Source organism: Capsicum annuum, chromosome 4, assembly GCF_002878395.1.
Source record: "Capsicum annuum cultivar UCD-10X-F1 chromosome 4, UCD10Xv1.1, whole genome shotgun sequence".
Taxonomy (NCBI): Eukaryota; Viridiplantae; Streptophyta; class Magnoliopsida; order Solanales; family Solanaceae; genus Capsicum; species Capsicum annuum.
In genome coordinates, this window is record NC_061114.1 from 184,266,277 (window position 1) to 184,286,776 (window position 20,500).

Here is a 20,500-nt window from a genome sequence, read left to right on the forward strand (position 1 = left end):
GTTCCTTGAGTGTTTTTACATGAGCTTTGAGAAAGAGTTCTTTGAATTGAATTATTGAAATGGTAGTCCCAAAACTTGTGTTTTGAAATTAGACATTTACGATAGACTAGTAATAGCTCAGAGATGTGACTTATAAGTCAATGGTATGACGATACTATATGCATTTATGACATAACAGATTATGTTTTCAAAGCATGCTTTTAGAGTTTGGTTTCACTGCTTGTATGTTTTGATAGAGTTTTAAAAAGGGTCTTAAAGAGGGTTAGGCAGTTACCAGAAGAAGGCGCAAGTTCAAGAAACTCTTATCATAAAACCGTATTTACCGATACGGGTAGATTATTATTGTACGCTGGCGACAACCATGTGGCATAGTAGATTTAGAGACTCTGACCCTTGTGGCACATTTGGGTTGGGGGCTTCGCTGCCGAGTTAATGGAAATTTCCATGTAGCCCATGGAATTTTTCAGAGTTATAGCGTATACCACCTATCGCAGAAGTAACAAAGATTTCTCAAAGTTGATATGATTTTTTGCAGAGTCTTTAAAATGCCCATGTGAATTCTTACTATATGATATACTTATGAACTATTTTAAATTTCTCTCATATATGTTGAATAATAAATAATTATTTTAGATATAACCTGCATACCAGTACATCTGTATTGACCCCTCCTCCCTCTACCTCTCAAGTTTTGAGACTCAGTCTAGGGGTCAAGATAAGTAGTAGATAATTCAGATAGCTGATCAGATTGTGCAGTGGTGAGCCTTCTCTATTCCAGAAGGCCTGTCTTTTGAGATTATGTTAGTTATTTCAGTTTTGGTCTACTGGGGGCCTTGTCTCAGTTTCTGACAGTTGTCAAATTTTTATGTAGTAGAGATTTTGTAGACTGAGTCAGATGTTATTTAGATATAGTTGATTTTACAGTTTCCATACTTGTGTTGAATTCAGAATTGACCATGTTTCCATAGCAGATTATGTTTCCGCATCTTCTTTTATTATATGAATGTTGTGCATGATTACTAGAGAGAGAAGGGCTTTTCGGGCCTTCATGGTTTGGGATGTCCGTCAAGGCCAGGCCCTCGTTCGGGTCATGATGAGAACCTCCCTATCATTAAAGATTGTCAGAATAGTTTTAAAAGTATTTTCCCTACAGAAAAGGGTAATCCTAAGAGAAATGCTTTTACTAGAATTTCCTACAACCTCATAGAAAAGAATGTCAGAGAACAGTTCAATTTTTAGACTTTAAATGTGATGGCTCACCAGATTTATGTAGCATGTTTTATTGTGCATGATTTATGATTTACAACTTTCGGTTATTCATGCTATGTGAGTCATTACATACAATATGCATATTCTATGAGTTTTGATAACATTGAGATGTTACTTTTACTTGTGCATTCACCCCATTATACTCAGTACATCCTCAAAGTACTAATCCACATATACGTCTATGTGCTACATTTTCTCATAATGTAAGTTCAAGTGCTTAGTCTCAGCAGCGTGAGTGATTTCAAGTATCTCTATCTTCATCCCGACAATTGGTGAGTCCTCATGGTTTGAGGTCCCATTTATTTAGATTTCCAGATTTCTCGTATTTTATTAGTTACTTTCAGTTTATTCTGAGTCAATTGGGGGTTTGTCCCTATGGATCTCTAGTTTCTTAGTAGAAGAGGCTTATCGGACTACTAGTTACTATATTTAGACTTTTGAGTATCAATTATTTAGATAGTATATTTAGTTGATCTCAAACAGTTTTGATAATATTCAGTATTTAAGCATTTCTATCTGACTAAGTTACTTTAATATGAGTTACAGACTTAGTAGCATATTTACAGGGTTATCTTGAGACTACTCATAGTCTTGAGCACCGTGTGATATCTAGGGACCAGGTTTTGTGGCATTACTGTAGGTTAGGGCTTCTTGATGGGCAGAGTATTACCAAACTAGAGTTCTATGAGCATTGCACTTTTGGGAAGCATAAGATAGTCAAATTCATTAAAGGCATCCACTTCACTAAAGGTACACTTGATTACATTCATTCTGATCTCTGGGCTCCTTCTAGATACCTTCTAAAGGAGGTGCGAATTACTTATTGACTATTATTGATGACTATTAAAAAAAAGTTTGGGTGTTCTTTTGGAAGCAAGAGAATCATGTGTTACCTACTTTGAAGGAGTAGAAGATTATGATTGAAAAGCAAACAAGGAAGCAGGTAAAATTCCTTTGTACTGATAATGGTTTAAAGTTCTATTCTAATGAATTTAATGCTCTTGCAAGTCAGAAAAGAGTGTGAGGCACTTGATAGTTCGTCATACTCCAAACCAGAATGGTCTAGCTGAATGAATAAATAGGACTATAATGGAGAAAATGCATTGTATTCTGTTGTTTTACTGAAGTCTTTTGGGGCCGAAGTTGCTTCCACAACCTGTCTTCTTATTAACCGCTCTTCCTAAGTCACGATTGATAAAAAACTCCATAAGAGGTATGGTTTGGTACTCCTACTAGTTATTCTAATTTAAGGATATTTTGATTTCCTCTATATGCTCATGTTGATAACGGAATGTTTGAGCCTAGATCTATCAAGTGCTTATTTATGGGTTATAAGCTTGGTGTTAAAGGTTATAAGATTTTGTGTCCAAAAAGTAGAAAGGTTATAATTAGTAGGGATGTTGTGTGCAATGAAACTGTCATGCTTCAGGCTCCCTTCTAATCTAGTACTTCGTCTCTAGATAAGCCTAGTGATGTGAATTAGCAACAGTCAAGCACCCACATTAAATTGCAGATTGAAGTAGAGTTTACACCAGTGCCTACTTCTCAGTATAGCTTGGAGATACAAAGTGGTACTATTTCTTCTTCATCACTAGTGACTGTATACTATTCTATTGCTAAATATAGGCCAGGAAGAGATATTAGACCTACTTAGAAATATGATGAAGCTAATTTGGTTTCTTATGCATTGAATGTAGCAGAAGGTATTAATTCCAATAAAGATCTCTTTTCTTACTTAGATGCAATTAGTTGTGATAACTCCAACTGGTAGATGATTGCTATGCAGGAGGAGGTAGAATAACTTTATAAAAATGTTGCATGGCATCTGGTGAGTTTGCGTATATTTAAGAAAGTTGTCCATTTTAAGTAGGTATTAAAAAAGAAATAAGGAACATCGGGAGTTGAAGATGCAAGGTACAAATCAAGACTTGTTGCTAAAGGTTACAGTTACGTTCCAGGTGTTCACTACACAGATGTGTTTTCTCCAGTTGTAAAGCATAGTTCAATAAAAGCCTTTCTTTGTATTATGGTGTGCATGATCTTAAGATTGGTTAGTTGGATGTCAAAACTGCGTTCTTACATGGAGAACTTGAGAAGTACATCTATATGCAGCAACCAGAGGGTTTTGTAGCCTCAGGAAAGAAGGACTATATATGCTTGCAGAAAAAGTCTCTTTATTGCTAAATAAAGTCTCCCAGGCTTTGGTATAAGAGGTTTGACTTTTTTATGACCTCTCATATATTTCGGAGAATAGTTTTGATAGCTGTGTCTATATCAAGTAGGTAAGTGATGGCTCATTTGTGTATCTTTTTTTGTATGTTGAAGATATGTTGATAGCAGCAAAGGATATGAGAGATAATCAAAGTCAAAGCCCAGATCAGCAAGAAGTTTGAGATGAAGGATCTAGGAGCAGCAAAGAAGATTCTTGGCATGGAAATTATGAGGGATAGAAAGAACTGTAAGTTATACTTAAGTCAGAAAAGGTATATTAAGAAAGTGCTTCATAGGTTCAATATGCAAAATGCCAAACTTGTAAGTACTCCATTGGTAGCTCACTTCAAAATCTTGGCCACTTTATCTCCAAAGATAGATGATAAGCGTGACTATATGTCTCGAGTTCCCTACTCTAGTGCAGTCGGGTCACTTATGTATGTGATGGTGTGTTCCCGATCAGATTTTTCTTATGTCATCAATGCAGTTGGCAGATACATTGCAAATCCTGGCAAAGAACACTGGAAAGTAGTTTAGTGGATTTTCATATACTTGCATGGATCTACTGATGTTTATTTACAGTTTGGGTGAAATAGAGATAGAGTAATCGGGTATCTCGATGTTGATTTTGCAAAAGATCATGATAAAAAGAGGTCCTTTATAGGCTATATTTTTACCATTGGTGTTTGTGCTATTAGTTGGAATGCTACCTTATAGACTACGGTTGCTTTGTCAACTACTAAGGCCGAGTACATAGCTATTATAGAGTCTTTTAAGGAAGCTATTTGGTTGAAGGTTCTATTTGGAGAACTTAGCAAAGACTTCAAAATTACTATGATCTTTTACGACAGTCATAGTGATATCATCCTTATGAAAGATCAAATGTTTCACGAGAGGACAAAGCACATTGATGTTTGGTATGTACCTTTATATTTTTGGGCCTAGGACTTATTGTATGTATGTATTATATAAGTACAATTTGTGGGTCGATTTTGATTATTCAGAAATTATGTTACTCTACATTGTACTCGTTTTCTTTCATAGTGAAAACTCCTCTACGTCTGTATGTAATTTTTCCCGCAAGGGTTTTCACGTAAATTTATGTGTTCTTATTTTCTTTTTTGTTTGTGGTTTGCTTTATATCTATCCATTTTCTAGCAAACTGGTATCAGAGATTGGTCAATTGTTCTCTCAGGGATGGAAACCATGAAGTATGATATTTTACTGTTGGATTGCAATACCAAATTTTTGTTATGGAAGGTTAAGATACGGGTTATGCTCGTGTGGATGGATTTAGACGATATGCTGTTAGGGATTGATCTCATGCCCTCATCTTTGAAAGATAATGATAAACGTCATAAGTATCGGAAGGCTCTATCTCATATCCACCTTCATTTATCCAATCAAATTTTGTAGGATGTTTTGAAGGAGAGCATTGTCATTGCATTGTGGTTGAAAATGGAATCTTTTTGCATTACGAAGAGCCTAACTAGTAACTTTCATCTCAAATAATGACTTTATTCCTATCACATGTGTGAGGGTACATCCTAGGAGGATCATTTATCTATCTTTAAGGGAATCGTCTCTGATTTAGAGACTCTGCAGGTTAAGTACGATGAGGAAGATTTAGGGTTGATTCTTTTGTTTTCCCTGCCTACATCATACTCAACCTTTAGGGATATTATTTTATATAGTCATGATACCCTGACAAAAGATGAAGTGTATGATGCATTGTTCTCTAAGGAGAAGATAAAGTATCTTATCAATGTGTCACAGAATTATTTAGATGGTATTATTTGAGGAAGGACTCATGAAAGGAACTCTGGGGTTAATTATTGGTTTAGGTCAAAATCCAAAAATAGAAATAAAACCTGTTATTAATATAAGAAGAAGGGCCATATCAAATTTGAGTGTTGGAAGTTACAGAATAGAGAGAAAAGAGAAGCTCCAAAACCAAAGGGAAACCAACCAGAAAAGTCTGGTGAAGGCAGTTATGTTAAAGATGATGTTAGAGATGGAGAACTCATGGTTATTTTTTATGGTAACTCCACACACTGTGAGGATTGGATTCTAGATTCAGCTTGCACGTTTCATATGTGTCGTAATTGAGATTGGTTGACAACATATGAAGCAGTATCTAAAGGTGTTGTGTTTATGGGAAACAGCATATCTTGTAAGATAGCTAGTAATGGATCAATCAAAATTAAGATATTTGATGGCGTTAGGAGGACACTTGGTGTTGTGTGGTATGTCCCAAACTTGATGAGAAACCTTATTTCCTTAAGTACTCTTGATTCTAACGGATATTGGTAAACTGGTGAAGGTGGTGTCCTGAATGTTAATAAAGGCACTTTTGTTGTGATAAAGGGATAGAGAATGTCTACAAATTTGTATGTCTTGAAAGGCTCTACGGTTATAGGTGATGCATCTTCTTCTACCTCCTCTCTATCAAAAAGTGACATTGCTAAACTTGAACATATGTGCCTGGGCATAAGAGTTAAAATAGGATGGATAAACTAAGCAGGAGAGGACTTTTTGATATGTAGTGTATTGCTAAACTAGTGTTCTATGAGCTTATATTTTTGGGACATAGAAAACTTTGTGTGTTCTTCCTGAAGCAAAAGATTGATCTGTTTCCTACTTTCAATAAGTGGAAAATTATGATTTAAAAGCAAATAGGGAAGCAGGTAAAACAACTTTGGACTGATAATGGTTTAGAGTTCTACTTTAATGAATTTAATCCTCTGTGGAAGTTAGAAGGAATTTTGAGGCACTTGACAGTTCACCATACTCCACAGCAGAATAGTGTGGTTCAATGAATGAATAAGACTATAATAGAGAAGGTGCATTGTATGCTCTCTAATGATGGTTTACCCAAGTCTTTTGGGGAAGAAGTTGCTTCCACAACTTGTATTCTTATTAACCACTCTCCCTCAGTCGTGATTAATAATAATACTCTATAAGAGGTATGGTCTGGTACTCCTGCTAGTTATTATGATTTGAGGATATTTAGATGTCCTGCATATGCTTATATTAATAATGGAAATTTGGAGCCTAGATCTATCAAGTGCTTATTTATGGGTTATAAGCCTAGTGTTAAAGGTTATAAGCATTGGTTTCTAGAAAGTAGAAAGGTTATAATTAGCAGAGATGTTGTGTTTGATGAACTTGCCATGCTTTGAGCTCCCTCCAAATCTAGTGCTTCATATCCAGATGAGCTTAGTGACATGAATTAGCAATACTCAAGCACACATATTGAATTGCAGATTGGAGCAGAGTCTACACTAGTGCCTACTTCTCAGTCTAGCTCGGAGATACAGAGTGGTACTATTTTTTATTCACCACAAATGGTGACACAATATTCTATTGCTAAAGACAAGCCTAAAGAAGATATTCTACCTCTTCAGAATATACTGAAGTTTATTTGGTTGCTATGCATTAAATATAGCAGAAGGTAATGATTTTGGTAAAGATCCTTGTCCTTACTCAGATGCAGTTAGTTGTAATGATTCCAAATGGTGGATGATAGCTATGTAGGAGAAGATGGAATCACTTCATAAGAGTGGAACATGGGATTTGGTGAGTTTTCCTAAATATAAGAAAGTTGTCCATTGTAAGTGGGTATTGAAAAGGAGAAAAGAAGCATTGGGATTTGAATATGCTAGGTAAAAAGCAAGACTAGTTGCTAAAGGTTACAGTTAGGTTCCAGGTGTTGACTTCACAAATGTGTTTTGTCTAGCTCAAAAGCATAGTTCAATAAGGTCCTTGCTTTGTATTGTGGTCATGCATGATCTTGAGATTGAGCAGTTGGATGTCAAAACTGCATTCTTATATAGAGAACTTGAGGAGGATATCTATATCCAATAACCAAAGGGTTTTGTAGTCTCGAAAAAGGAGGACTACGTATGCTTGCTGAAAAAGTATCTTTATTGCTTAAAATAGTCTCCCAGGCTGTGGTATAAGAGGTTTGACTCTTTTATAACCTCTTATACATTTCGTAGTAGTAGTTATGATAATAGTGTCTATATCAACAAGGTAAGTGATTGTTCATTCGTGTATCTTCTAATAAATATTGATGATATATTGATTGCAGCAAAGGATATGAGAGATACAATAAAAGTCAAAGTCCAGCTCAGCAAGGAGTTTGAGATGAAGGATCTACGAGAAACAAACAAGATTCGTGGCATGGAAATTATGAGGGATAGATAGAACTGTAAGTTATAATTGAGTCAAAAAAAGTATATTGATAAAGTGCTTCCCAAGTTCATAATGCAAAATGCCAGACTTGTATGTACTCCATTGGTAGCTCACTTCAAACTCTCGGCCACTTTTTCTCCAAAGGCAGATAATGAGCGTGACTATATATCTCGAGTTCCATACTCTAGTGTCATCGGGTCTCTTTTGTATATGATGGTGTGTTCCCAACCAGATTTATCTTATTCCATTAGTGCAGTTTGTAGATATATGGAAAATCCCAGCAAAGAACACTAGAAAGCAGTTTAGTGGATTTTCAGATACTTGCATGGATCTACTGATGTTTGTTTGCCGTTTTCGAAAAGAGAGTTGGATTAATTGGGTATGTTGATTCTGATTATGCAGGAGATCATGATAAAAGGAGGTCCCTTATAGGATATATTTTCACCATTGGTGGTTGTGCTATTAGTTGGAAAGCTACCTTACAGACTGCTTGCTTTGTCAACTACTAAGGCAGAGTACACTGCTATTATAGAGGCTTTCAAGGAAGCTATTTTGTTGAAAGGTCTGTTTGGTGAACGTAGCAAAGACATACAGATTACTATATTTTTTTACAATAGTTATGGTGCTATCTTTCTTATGAAAGATCAGATGTTTCACAAGAGGACAAAGCACATCAATGTTCAGTATCATTTTATGCATAAAATTATTTCTTGTGGTGATATTGTGGTGAGCAAAATTAGTGCTCATGATAATCCTATTTATATGATGACAAAGACACTACCAAGTGTCAAGTTTGAGAATTGCTTGGACTTAGTTAGTGTTGTCTGTTAAGATGTGTTCTTAGGGGATTTTGTGGAAGAGATGGAGAGTTTGACTTGAAATGGATTTCAGTTTTGAATTAGCCTTCATGTCAAGGTGGAGATTTTTAGAGTTTTGACCCAAATATTATTGATCCAGCCCAGAAAATTTTGCGGTGCAACCCATGTTTGTGATTTTTAATGGGGTCTTATGTTTGTGCATAAGACATTGTGATTTTCAATAGGGTCAATGGACCTTTATGTTTTTGGGCCTAGAACTTATTTGTATGTACATATTATATAAGTTCATCTAGTGGGTCGATTTTGGTTATTTAGAAATTACATCAGTCCATATTGTACTCCTCTACTTTCATAGGGAAACCTCCTCTGCCTCTGTATGTGTTTTTTCCTGCAAGAGTTTCCATGTAAATCTGGGTGTTCTTGTTTTCTTTCTGCTTGTGGTTTGCTTTATTTCTGCTCATTTTCTATCACGTTATAAGAACCCGCACAACTAAATTAAAAGGCCATCTTAATATTCTTCTTCTCAAACTTAGAACAATACACACTTCCATCTCGACTTCAAATCATGGCCACCATGGATCCCACAACTACAACTGCCCATAACTATTACATATGTCACAGTATCAATCCTGAAAAATGTGATGGTCTCATTTTGGAATCCTTTAAGATATTGAAGATAATAATGCACTAGTCCATTTCTTTGGAAGGGAAGAAATTTTTAAAAAACAAATTGATTATTGCACCATATGATAAAAGATTGACTTAGACAAGGAATCGAGTCAAAGTATGCTTGATAGCGACAGATCCATTTGAAAGGTTCATTGTGAGGTTTGAAGAATTGCAGTGAGATGTTCTAATTTTACGGAGGTATAAAATCAATTTTTTTGAATAGTTGTATTCTTTATTGGTGTTAGTTCTTTCTTAAATTTCTTTGCATGCTCCTCTGGATTATTTAATCCTTAGCTACTCCAACTTTCATCGTACTTCACGGCCTACAAGGAATTGTTATCCTCCATATCTAGCCCAGTCTGTTTTATGCGTGATTACGCAAAAAGATATCAAAGATGCTTTTTGGTGAAAAATATTCTAATGTTATAGATTTTCTTACTCTACACGAGCTCTATGGTAGTCAAGAAAGTTTGAAAGATACTTGGATGAAACTATATATTATAAAAGACATCTTTAGATATTTAATTGACTTAAAGAAATCACCATAGTGGCTAATCCAGTAGACAAATTCATTGTGAAATAAGAAGAATTGTTGTGGAATGTGGAAGAACCACACAGGTACATGTATTAAACTGTTGCTTGTCTATGGAATCATCTGCAACCAATGAAGTTAACTCATAGATGAATTTCATTTCTATCACGACCCAAACCGAGGCCCTAGCCGTAGCAGGCATTCTGAACCATGAAGGTTTGAGAGACCCCTTAGCATGCAATCAAAAGCATAATTCATCAATTGTAAAATGGGGAAGTAAAATGGAAACATGGTGGTTTTATTATTTCAACTAGACAATACTAGACACAAGCCCATAAGAAAATCCATAGCCATCTATAACCAATTTGCAAAGTCTCTACTAGCTGAAAATAATAAACTTTCTGCAAACCGAGACAAGGCCCTCGGTTGGACCATAAACTAAAATCAACTGAAATTGACACATAAATAAAGGCCTTCCAAAATAAAAGAGGCTCACCAACTCTAGACTTCTGACATGATCTATTGATTATAGGGGCTACGGGGATGGGCCTCAATACCTGAAATATAGGGGGTTAATACATAATGTACTGATATGTGAAATAATCCAAAATAGCGTACTTTTATACAACATAGGTGAGAGTGTTTCTTAAAATAGTGAACATAAGATAAGTGAAAACACATGGGCATACGTTAATGAAGTTCAAAAAAATTCTTGGAAATCATGACTTACTCTTTAATTTACTTCTGAGATAGATGGTACATGCTATATTTCGACAATCCCATGTGATATATGGAATCCGCCCTTGACTCGGCAGCCAAGACCCTAATCAAAGTTTACTGTAAGGATTGGAGTTCATGAAATTGGTAATTCCCCCATGTGAGAATACCATAGGAATCTCCCCTTATGAGATGTCATAATTATCCTCCCATGTAGGATAACATATCATATGTCTCGTATCGACAAATTACAATTTCAGGATGTGAGTTATCTAAACTCGAGCCTTGTTCGAGTAATAATACTGCTCTCATTCAACCCAATTTTAGTTCTTTAAACATCATTCTTCATGCTTAAAAATAGCCCGTGCTATTTTTTAGGGCATATCATAATGGGGTATCTTCATACCCAGACATTCAAGTCACTAAATTCTTATCATAATATATCTGTAGCCCTTTCTTATTTAGCACCACATTAATGACCACCCAAGACTTTAAACATTATGCGAGAAAGATTCTTTCTATTGGTTATCAAATGAGTTTTCACAAATCATTCTCTTCTTAATATTTTAGACATATGGTGGCCATCTCATGCTTGCATTTACTTTAACACTCATATAATACTTCAATTAGTATAATGAACGATTTTAGTAATAAAAATATCCCCTCGACACGTCATAAACCATATCAATTCATGAACATTTGTAAGGAACTCATTCCCAAGTTTTTCTTTTAAAATCATGCATTGGAACAACCCATAACATTTGAAATCAAACAATATCATGATGAGAGAGGGAGTTTTGTTATTCATTCTTTCAATCAAACTTTACAAACTGAAAACACATATATATATGTGGTAACAATTCAATTGTATGAAAGGGGTTTAAGACAAACATTTACTTTCATCAAAACAAAACCATGGTACATGCTATTCAAAACAATGTAAAAAAAACCCTTTGTAAACATGATTATATATCTTTAGATTTGATAAAATCCATAAAACTTATGCTCATGGAATTTAGGATAGTCCCACATACCTCAAGTTCTTAGTTTGAAGAGTGAGAATCTAATCTTTACACCTTTCTTGAGAATCTTTAAGTTTGGAGGATTGGATTCTTGTTCTTGAGGAGAAGATAGGGTTTGCTTGAGAGAAAAATGGGAGAAGATGGGCATAATGCCCTAACTGGTGATTTAAGTTGTGGATTTACAAACTGGATTGAGGGGGAAGACACCATTGCCCGTTAGGCAATTTTAAACTTGTAACTGCATTTTTCAGGCTCACCACGATGCGGTCTTATTGTTGTAGCTAAATGGTCTTGACGAAAATAATCATAAATTTTTAGGTACCGAAAGAAGGAAAAATTGGTATCGTAGGAAAGATGACTCAATTATCTACAATTTGGTGGGTCTTGAACTTAAAAATTCCACATATATCAAAAGTTATACATGTTAAAATTTGACCCTTGTAGAATCGACTACCAAACTTTTGACGAATCAAAGGATCATAGCTCAACTTTGCTCTAAGCGATTTCTATGAAAATTTTCCACCTAATAAGCAGTCCACACACTAGGATAAATATCATGACACATGCATTCAAATTATAAATTAAAAACTAGACTAAAACACCTTCACCGCGATGTGATGTACATGCCAATGGGAATGTCACCGTGACGCAGCCCTATCATGGTGACTTGCTGGATTTGTGATCCAAACATGACCCAAACCTTGTATGAAAAATCCAAAACTCCTTCGAGACATACTTATTACACCTTTCAACATGAATTAACTCAAGAACTATCATCTCGGGGTCAGGAAGGTCAAAATAGAAATCCTTGAAGTTTAGTGGTCTTGAAGATGACTAAGCTCCCAATACTTGGTGAAATTTCAAGCCTGAAGCCCCTTAAGCATTCAACTAAAATATAAATTAAGATAAGAATAGTATGGGGTATTACAGTCCGGGTCCTTAAGCATTGGAAAGATGGTTTAACTTTATCTTGAAAGTATGGGGTATTACATTATCTCCCCCTTGGGATCATTCATCCGCGAATAACGGGTAAGGAATTATTGTAGCTCTAAAAGTATGGAATAAGGAAAGTAACCTCGCATTGAACTTTTTTCCTTAACAAATTATGCAAAGACATGAAAGAGCTTCATGATAACCTCTAGTGAAAACTGTAAGCGCGAAGTGTGACATAATAAGAACTGACATAGAGATGAGCTTGTACATGAGTTCCAGGGGTCATAATCATCACATCATATGGTATGAGTTTATTTGGTGATCAAAGGCTTGATTTACATTGGTACAAATCATGAAATAAGATTTCACAATAGATAAGAAATAGAAGCGTTCTCTACCTTACAAGATATAATGAATACACCTAAAACCTCGAGACACTACTCAACTATGCCCCAAACAACAAATAACAAACTACACCATTTGCAACTAAAATTCTCCCGTAACATACCTAACCACAATAATTTGAGCTCCACTACATAGTACTACTATGTTAAATCCTAACTCAAAGCAAAAAGTTTCTACCTTAAGCTATGGGACCCTGTACTCTTCATCCCATTAAGAAAATTACTTCACCTTATCACTACCATCAAACACGCTTGAGTTTTAAAATCAAGGAGTACCAACCACACAACACATTGTTTTGCATTTTCATCAATCACAACTTTCAAGCCTATCATTAATACACCCACTTTATGTATCTCCCCACTAAGACCAGCAAATTCAATAACTCTCACAAAGATTTTTGCCACAGATCTCCTTCCTAAGTATCTCATGAACGAATGTTCATCTACTTATCTCCTTCACCTCTTTCTCCTATAACCTTAGCTAAGAAAATCACATAAAAATTCTCACCTTCAAGAAATTTACTCCCTTACCTAAAACATTAGTACGCTTCTACAACCACCATCATACTAACATAAGAAGGGTCATTAAGGACTATAATACCCTGAAAAATCTAAACCAATATTAGAGCCATGTACCAAGGTAATGCATAGTACATCATGATTATTTTATAGCTTTAGGAGTAATTTAGATGTATATTAAGGCTTCAAATAATTTCCATCTATCAGAAGAATCAAAATATTCCTTACCGATTGAATTCTTGAGAAGGATATTGGTATAGTCAACTTCAAATGAGCATATCTTTCATTATACTTGGTATTTTTGAGGTTATGAACTATTAAGAGATATATAATTGAATTATCTTTCCAATGATACAAATTTTACCTAAATTCAATATCGGATCAAAAAGTTATTCCTATTTTACTCCAGCATGTCAGCCTAAAAATAGTGTGACGACATTCATGGTAGCTTACCACATTTGGGATGCCCTATCATGAAGGTCGTCAGCCTTAGGTAGAAACCAGCTCCTAAGTGATGAAATTCATGGTAGCTTACCATCAGGCAGAAACCAACTCCTAAGTGGCAAAATTCTTTGTAGTTTACCACATTTGTGATGCCCTATCATGAAGGTCGTCTACCATAGGCAGAAACCAGCTCCTAAGTTATGAAATTCGAGATAGCTTACCATATTTGTGATGCCTTATCAAAAATATCATTAGCCTTAGGCAGAATCTAGCTTTTGTGTGACGACATTTTTGACGGCCTGTCACATTTTTTCCGCCTTGTCATAAATGTAGTCAGGCTTAGGCAGAAAACATCAATTCCAGCTCCTGTTTGATGGCTTGTCATATTTTTTGATGCCTTGTCACAAATGTCGTCAGCCATGATTTTAAGCAACTGGGAATTTATTTTATAAGGGTATTTTGGTTATTTTCTTCACCTTCCATTACTCGTAACCCTAAAGAGGTATAATTTTTCCCATTTGTTTATTTAGTTAAGCATCTCAGAAGCCCTCTCTTTCGCTCTCAACCACAAAATTATGGTTTCCATCAAACTCATCTCTCAAAAGCAATATTCAAGCCTTTTTCCAATAAAATTGAGAATTTAGTTACCCAAATCTAAGAACACTCTAGCAAATCATCATGGTTTCCTCTCTAAGATATACGTAGTGTTCATCTATGGATCCAATCCATTCATAGAGCTCAAGAATGATGTTTTAAATATTATTTTGTAAACTTTTTATGGTGATATGAGTATGTACATGTTGACAATTGTTGCTTAAGTTTCAATATGATGTCTAAAGATGTTTTCATAGAATATATATGTTTGTTAATTGAAAACCATGAACTTTAGGTGGTTTAATATGGTGAAAGTATGAAACTCACCCATGCCTTAAAGAATGCATGCAAAGTATTTGATAAAATGCTTAGGCTGCTAGAAATTCATGTTTGTATGGTTCTATGATGTCTAAAGGACAAGTCCATGTTAGCTATATACTTTAATATGAATCCCATGCTTTTCATGTGTTGCTTTTGTGGTGGTATGAAGCATGTAAGATAATGGAAATATACAATATGTACATAAAGTATATCCATTCATTCCCTACAATGTTTAAGATGTTGAATAACTATATGAAATATGATATCCCCTACTTATGATATTATGAATTGTGGACTCAAATCTTCTGATCAAGTTATGTCATGTTTGTCAGTTTCCTTCTATCGAGTCCTGGGGGTATTCGTACCCAAAAAAACATAGGTGTGTGCCTAGAGCCATGTCATGTTGCCACGATAATCTCAATCAAGTTGGAATATGTAGAACGCAGTCAATCATGTGACTCAGGAGACCTCAGCAATCTCATGATCTCATTTACCTCTCAGATAATAGTAATACTCCATCAGTCAATGGAAGTCAGTTAATTTTTCAATGTACAGTCAGTTGAATCATGTTTAGTCTCTTCAGATGGGAGTAGAAGTTAGCACCGAGTGAACCCAAGGATGGGGACTCACATACTAGTTTAGGGTGTGGTTCTTCGCAGTTATCCTTGTGTTTTAGAACTACGTAGCCAGCGTAGGTTGAGACATCTTAGCCTGTCAGATTAGGGTTGATGAGGTGGCTTAACCTATAAATTTAGGGATCCTACCGTTCTCTTTTTGAGTACCTGCCAGCTAAGGGTCACCCACAACTGTCCTTACCAGTGATGTAGTATTGACACCCCTCCAGTCGGTGCAGAGATTGGACCCCAACTTAGCTATATAAGTTATTGGGACATGTCGGTTAAACAACTACCTCCCACAGTTTCAAAATTAGTCATAGTAAAAGAACTTAGATAGGTCTTTAGATTTTAGTATATCAGTTCTGTCAAATACGGTCAGACTCAGTTACAGTACATAACTCAGATAGTTTTATCAGATTCATGATTGTCAGATATAGTCGCCTATGTTATCAAAATTTCAGTATTAGTCAAGTTATCTATCAGTAAACCATGTATTAGCATACAGAACTAGCTATTATGCACCCACGATTTCAGTTACTATGTACGCATGTTTGTACTCTTACGTTCATGTCAGTTAGACAGTTAGCATTATTCATGCATGTAAACATTATTTATATTTAGCCTACCTCACTCGTATACCAAGTACATTCCCTCGTACTGACGTATTTACGCTATGGTGCTTTCTTTTCATGTTACACCATAGGTTCAGAGACACAAGCTCCAAATCTGCAGTAGCAGTAGCATTTCTAGTTGTAGAGATTCAGTGAGTCCTCTTTATTTGAGGACAATATGATTTGATTTATTCATTATTATTTTAGTCCATTATCAGTTTATGGAGTTAGTTAGAGACATGTTCCTTCAACTCCTTATTCAGACAGTACTTAGAGGCTTTTAGATTTAATATTCAGACTAATGTTCAGATTTGATTCAGTTTTCAGCTATTTTGGGTATCTTTCACCCATATGGATATTATGTTTTGACTGATTCTTTATTCAGTTGAACCTTATGGCTTAAATGTTCATGTTTTCTGCATTATTACATTAAATATACAGTGTACAGGTACAAATATCAATAATGGGTTAGCTTGTGCTCCCTCGGGGTCATGAGCACCGTGTAGCATTCTGATTCAAAAAATTAGGATGTTACAAACTTGGTATTAGAGCCTAAGGTTCAATTGAGTCCTAGGAAGTTTGAAATTCGCATCTAGTAGAGTCTTGTACATGGGTGTGTTACACGCCATATTTATGTACCGGAGGCTATGGGATGTTTTCGGAATAATTCCCTTTCTTCAGTATTCATGTCGTGCTAGTAAGCATAATTTCAAGTCAGTCTCTCTGTCTAATCCATATCTATAGATTTAGTCAATTTAGAGATGACTGATTTTGATGTCATTCTCGTCATGGATTGGCTTCATTCCTGCTATGCCACAATCGACTGCAGAAATAGAAGAGTTCAGTTTCAATTCCCAAATGATCCTGTCCTAGATTGGAAGGGTAGCACTTTATCTTTCAGGGGTCAGCTTATTTCCTACCTTCAGGAAAGAAAAATAATTTCTAAGTGGTGTGTGTATCATCTCATGCATGTTAAGGATTCCAGTTTTCAATCTCCCAGTCTCAAATCAGTCCTAGTGGTTAATGAATATTCAGATGTCTTTCTCGAAGATCTTCCAGGCATCCCTCTAAAAAGGGAATAGACTTCGGTATAGACCTTCTCCCAGATACTCAGCCTATTTCTATTCCGCCATACAGAATTGCACCAGTAGAACTCAAGAAAATGAAAGATCAGTTAAAGGATCTCTTAGATAAGGGATTAATCAAGCCCTGTGTATCCCCATGGGGTGCGCCAGTCTTATTTGTGTGCAAGAAAGATGGTTCTCTTAGAATGTGTATTAATTACCACCAGCTTAACAAAGTCACGGTCAAGAATAGGTATTCGTTACCTAGGATAGACGAATTGTTTGACCAACTTCAGGGTGCTAGTTATTTCTCCAAGATAGACCTTAGATCAGGCTATCATCAGCTCAGAGTTAGAGAATGTGACATTTCAAAGAAAGTTTTTTGTACTCGGTATGGTTACTTTGAATTTCTAGTCATCTCCTTTGGTCTTACCAATCCCCCTGCATCTTTCATGGACTTGATGAACCAGGTGTTCGATCAGTACTTGGAAACATTTGTCATAGTTTTCATAGATGATATTCTGGTCTATTCTCGCATAGAGCATGATCATTTAGACCATCTCATAATTGTTCTTCAGACTCTCAGTGATCACCAGTTGTTTGCCATGTTTAGTAAGTGCAAATTTTGGCTAAGATCAGTAGCATTCATTGGCCACATTGTTTTCGGTGATGACATTAGAGTAGATCCTCAGAAAACTGAAGCGGTAAGAAACTAGCCTCGCCCTGTCTCTCTATCAGATATCAGGAGTTTCTTGGGTTTGGCTGGCTATTACCGATGGTTTATTGAGGGATATTCTTATATTGCATCTCCTATGTCCAGATTGAATCAGAAGAAGGTCAAGTTTTAGTGGTAAGAACCTTGCGAGAAAATTTTCAGGAGTTGAAGACTCGACTCACCTCAACTCCTATTTTAGCACTTCCCGACGGGACCGATGGATTCGTAGTATATTGTGATACATCCAGAGTAGCTTTTGGTTGTGTCCTCATTAAGCATGGTAGAGTCATAACCTACACCTCCAGACAGTTAAAGCCCCATGATAAGAATTATCCTACTCATGACCATGTGTTAGAAACAGTTGTCTTTGCCTTAAAGATTTGGAGGCATTATCTATACGGTGTTCATGTAGACTTCTTTGCAAATCATAAGAACCTTCAGTATGTCTTTTCCCAGAAAGATCTCAATCTTCATAAGAAAAGGTGGTTAGAGCTCTTGAAGGATTATTACATGAGTGTAGTTGTTAGAGCTCTTAGAATAACTTGATCATTCTATCTACAATGACCCAAACTGAATCATGTGGATGACGAGTGCAAGGAAAACCTTTCATGAAGTCCATTTTCACTTCTTCCCACTTCCAAGGAGGAATGGTGAACTCCTGCATGGAACCACTAGGTTTCTAATGCTCTATCTTAACCTACTGACATGTAGAGCACTTAGCCACAAACTCTACAACATATCTCTTTATTCCACTCCACTAAGAGCTCTAACCACCTTTTCATGCATGTAAACCCTGTTTATATTTATCCTACCTCACTCATATACTCAGTACATCCCTCGTACTGGTGTATTTACGATATGGTGCTTTCTTTTCATGTTACACCATAGGTTCAAACATACGAGATCCAGATCAGCAGTAGCAGTAATATTTTTAGTCGTAGAGATTCAGTGAGTCCTCTTTATTCGAGGATAATATGATTGATATATTCATTATTATTTTAGTCCTTTATCAATTTACGGAGTTAGTTGGAGACATGTTCCTTCAACTCCTTATTTAGATAGTACTTAGAGGCTTTCAGATTCAGTATTCAAACTTATGTTCAGATTTGATTCAGTTTTCAGTTGTTTTAGGTATCTTTCACCCATATGGATATTATGTTTTGATTGATTCTTTATTCAGTTAAACCTTATGGCCTACATGTTAATGTTTTCCGCATTATTACATTATATATGCAGTGTACAGGTACAGATATCAGTCATGGGTTAGCTTGTGATCCCTCAGGGTCATGAACACCGTGTAGCATTCCGATTCAAAAAATTGGGACATTACGAGGACCCAAGCATAAGCATTATAAAAGGGAGTAACATTATTTGATTATAACATAGGCCTATTGTACTACTCAATGTGGGATGTGAGACGAAGATAAAATATAATAGACTCAAAGTGCTTCATACATTAGATGTCTAGATAATAAATAGAGGGTAGTTCAGGCATAAACATAACACAACATGAATTCTCGGGATAGACCACATGAAGAAACATGAGAGCTTACATCATGAGTTGTATAACATAATATCAGAATTCATGAAGTCAATGATTGAGACAATGATTGATACTTGAGGCTATTGTTTCTCATTTTCAGAGACGAGATAGTCATGAATTTGCATAAACATTATCACTTTGGCTAATTCCGATGTAAAATGAATCGGTAATATATAGAAAACATAGATTCTTTGAACCAAGCATTATATGAGATATAGATTTTTATGGATCACGAGCAATATAACATAGAGCTTGGATACTTGGAATATTTGATCACTGAACGAGATTATTTCTTCTAGCTTGGAGGTCAAAACATGACATGAATTAAAAAGAGAGCTCAAACGTTAGACATTGGTAGGACTTGAATGCATAAGACATTGGTAGATGTCCATTCCAATTGAAGTATGATGAGTTTCTTTAATGGAAATTGATTTATCATGATTCTTACTTGAAACTTGACACCACAAAAATATTTGGGAACTACCTTAATTCATCATCTCCCTCTTAGATTAAAGGCATAATCCTAGACTTGCAGACATAGCCTCACATCAAATTTATATCCATAACTCTCAACTCAAAAGAGATATCACCATATGCATAAACATTAAACTCTCCCTGATGAACAATACTCTGAAGGCCTTGCTTTCTGCAAATGCTACTCTAAACTTTCTCTAGCCTCTATAACCATTGCCTACAATACACACTCTTATAAGCATACATATCTACACCCCTTATCATGCAACAATTTATTCTCCATCACTTAACATACTCACATTAAACCTTTAATTGTATAACTTACAACTTAACAAAATTTTTACAACTATACCAAAGGAACATACACCCTACCTATATTTCCTCAATTCAGCTCTAACGAATATCACACAGCAACTTCTTAGTTTTTCCCATACTACAAAATTCAAGAACATGAAGTAGGTACACATGACACTTAAACCATAAAACCTTACCAAAAATCATACTACCTCGGGGTTCAACTTATTCTTTATATACCCATGCTCTTATCTGCTTAATGACTCAATCATAATTCATTATTTTAACACTAGTTTCATGTGTGTGTGTATATATATATATCATAATTATTCACTCCTTTCTCCACAAATTGCCAGCCTAAGCTGTTGTACACATCAAATCAAGCCTACTACTAACTCCTATAAAACACATATCATTAATCTTAAACTACTATTCTTATCGCCATAATCCACATCTAAAGTTCAAGCCTATAGTGTAGCATCAATAATGTACCAAGGATAAAGCATGCTACATTTTATACTAGACCATCAAA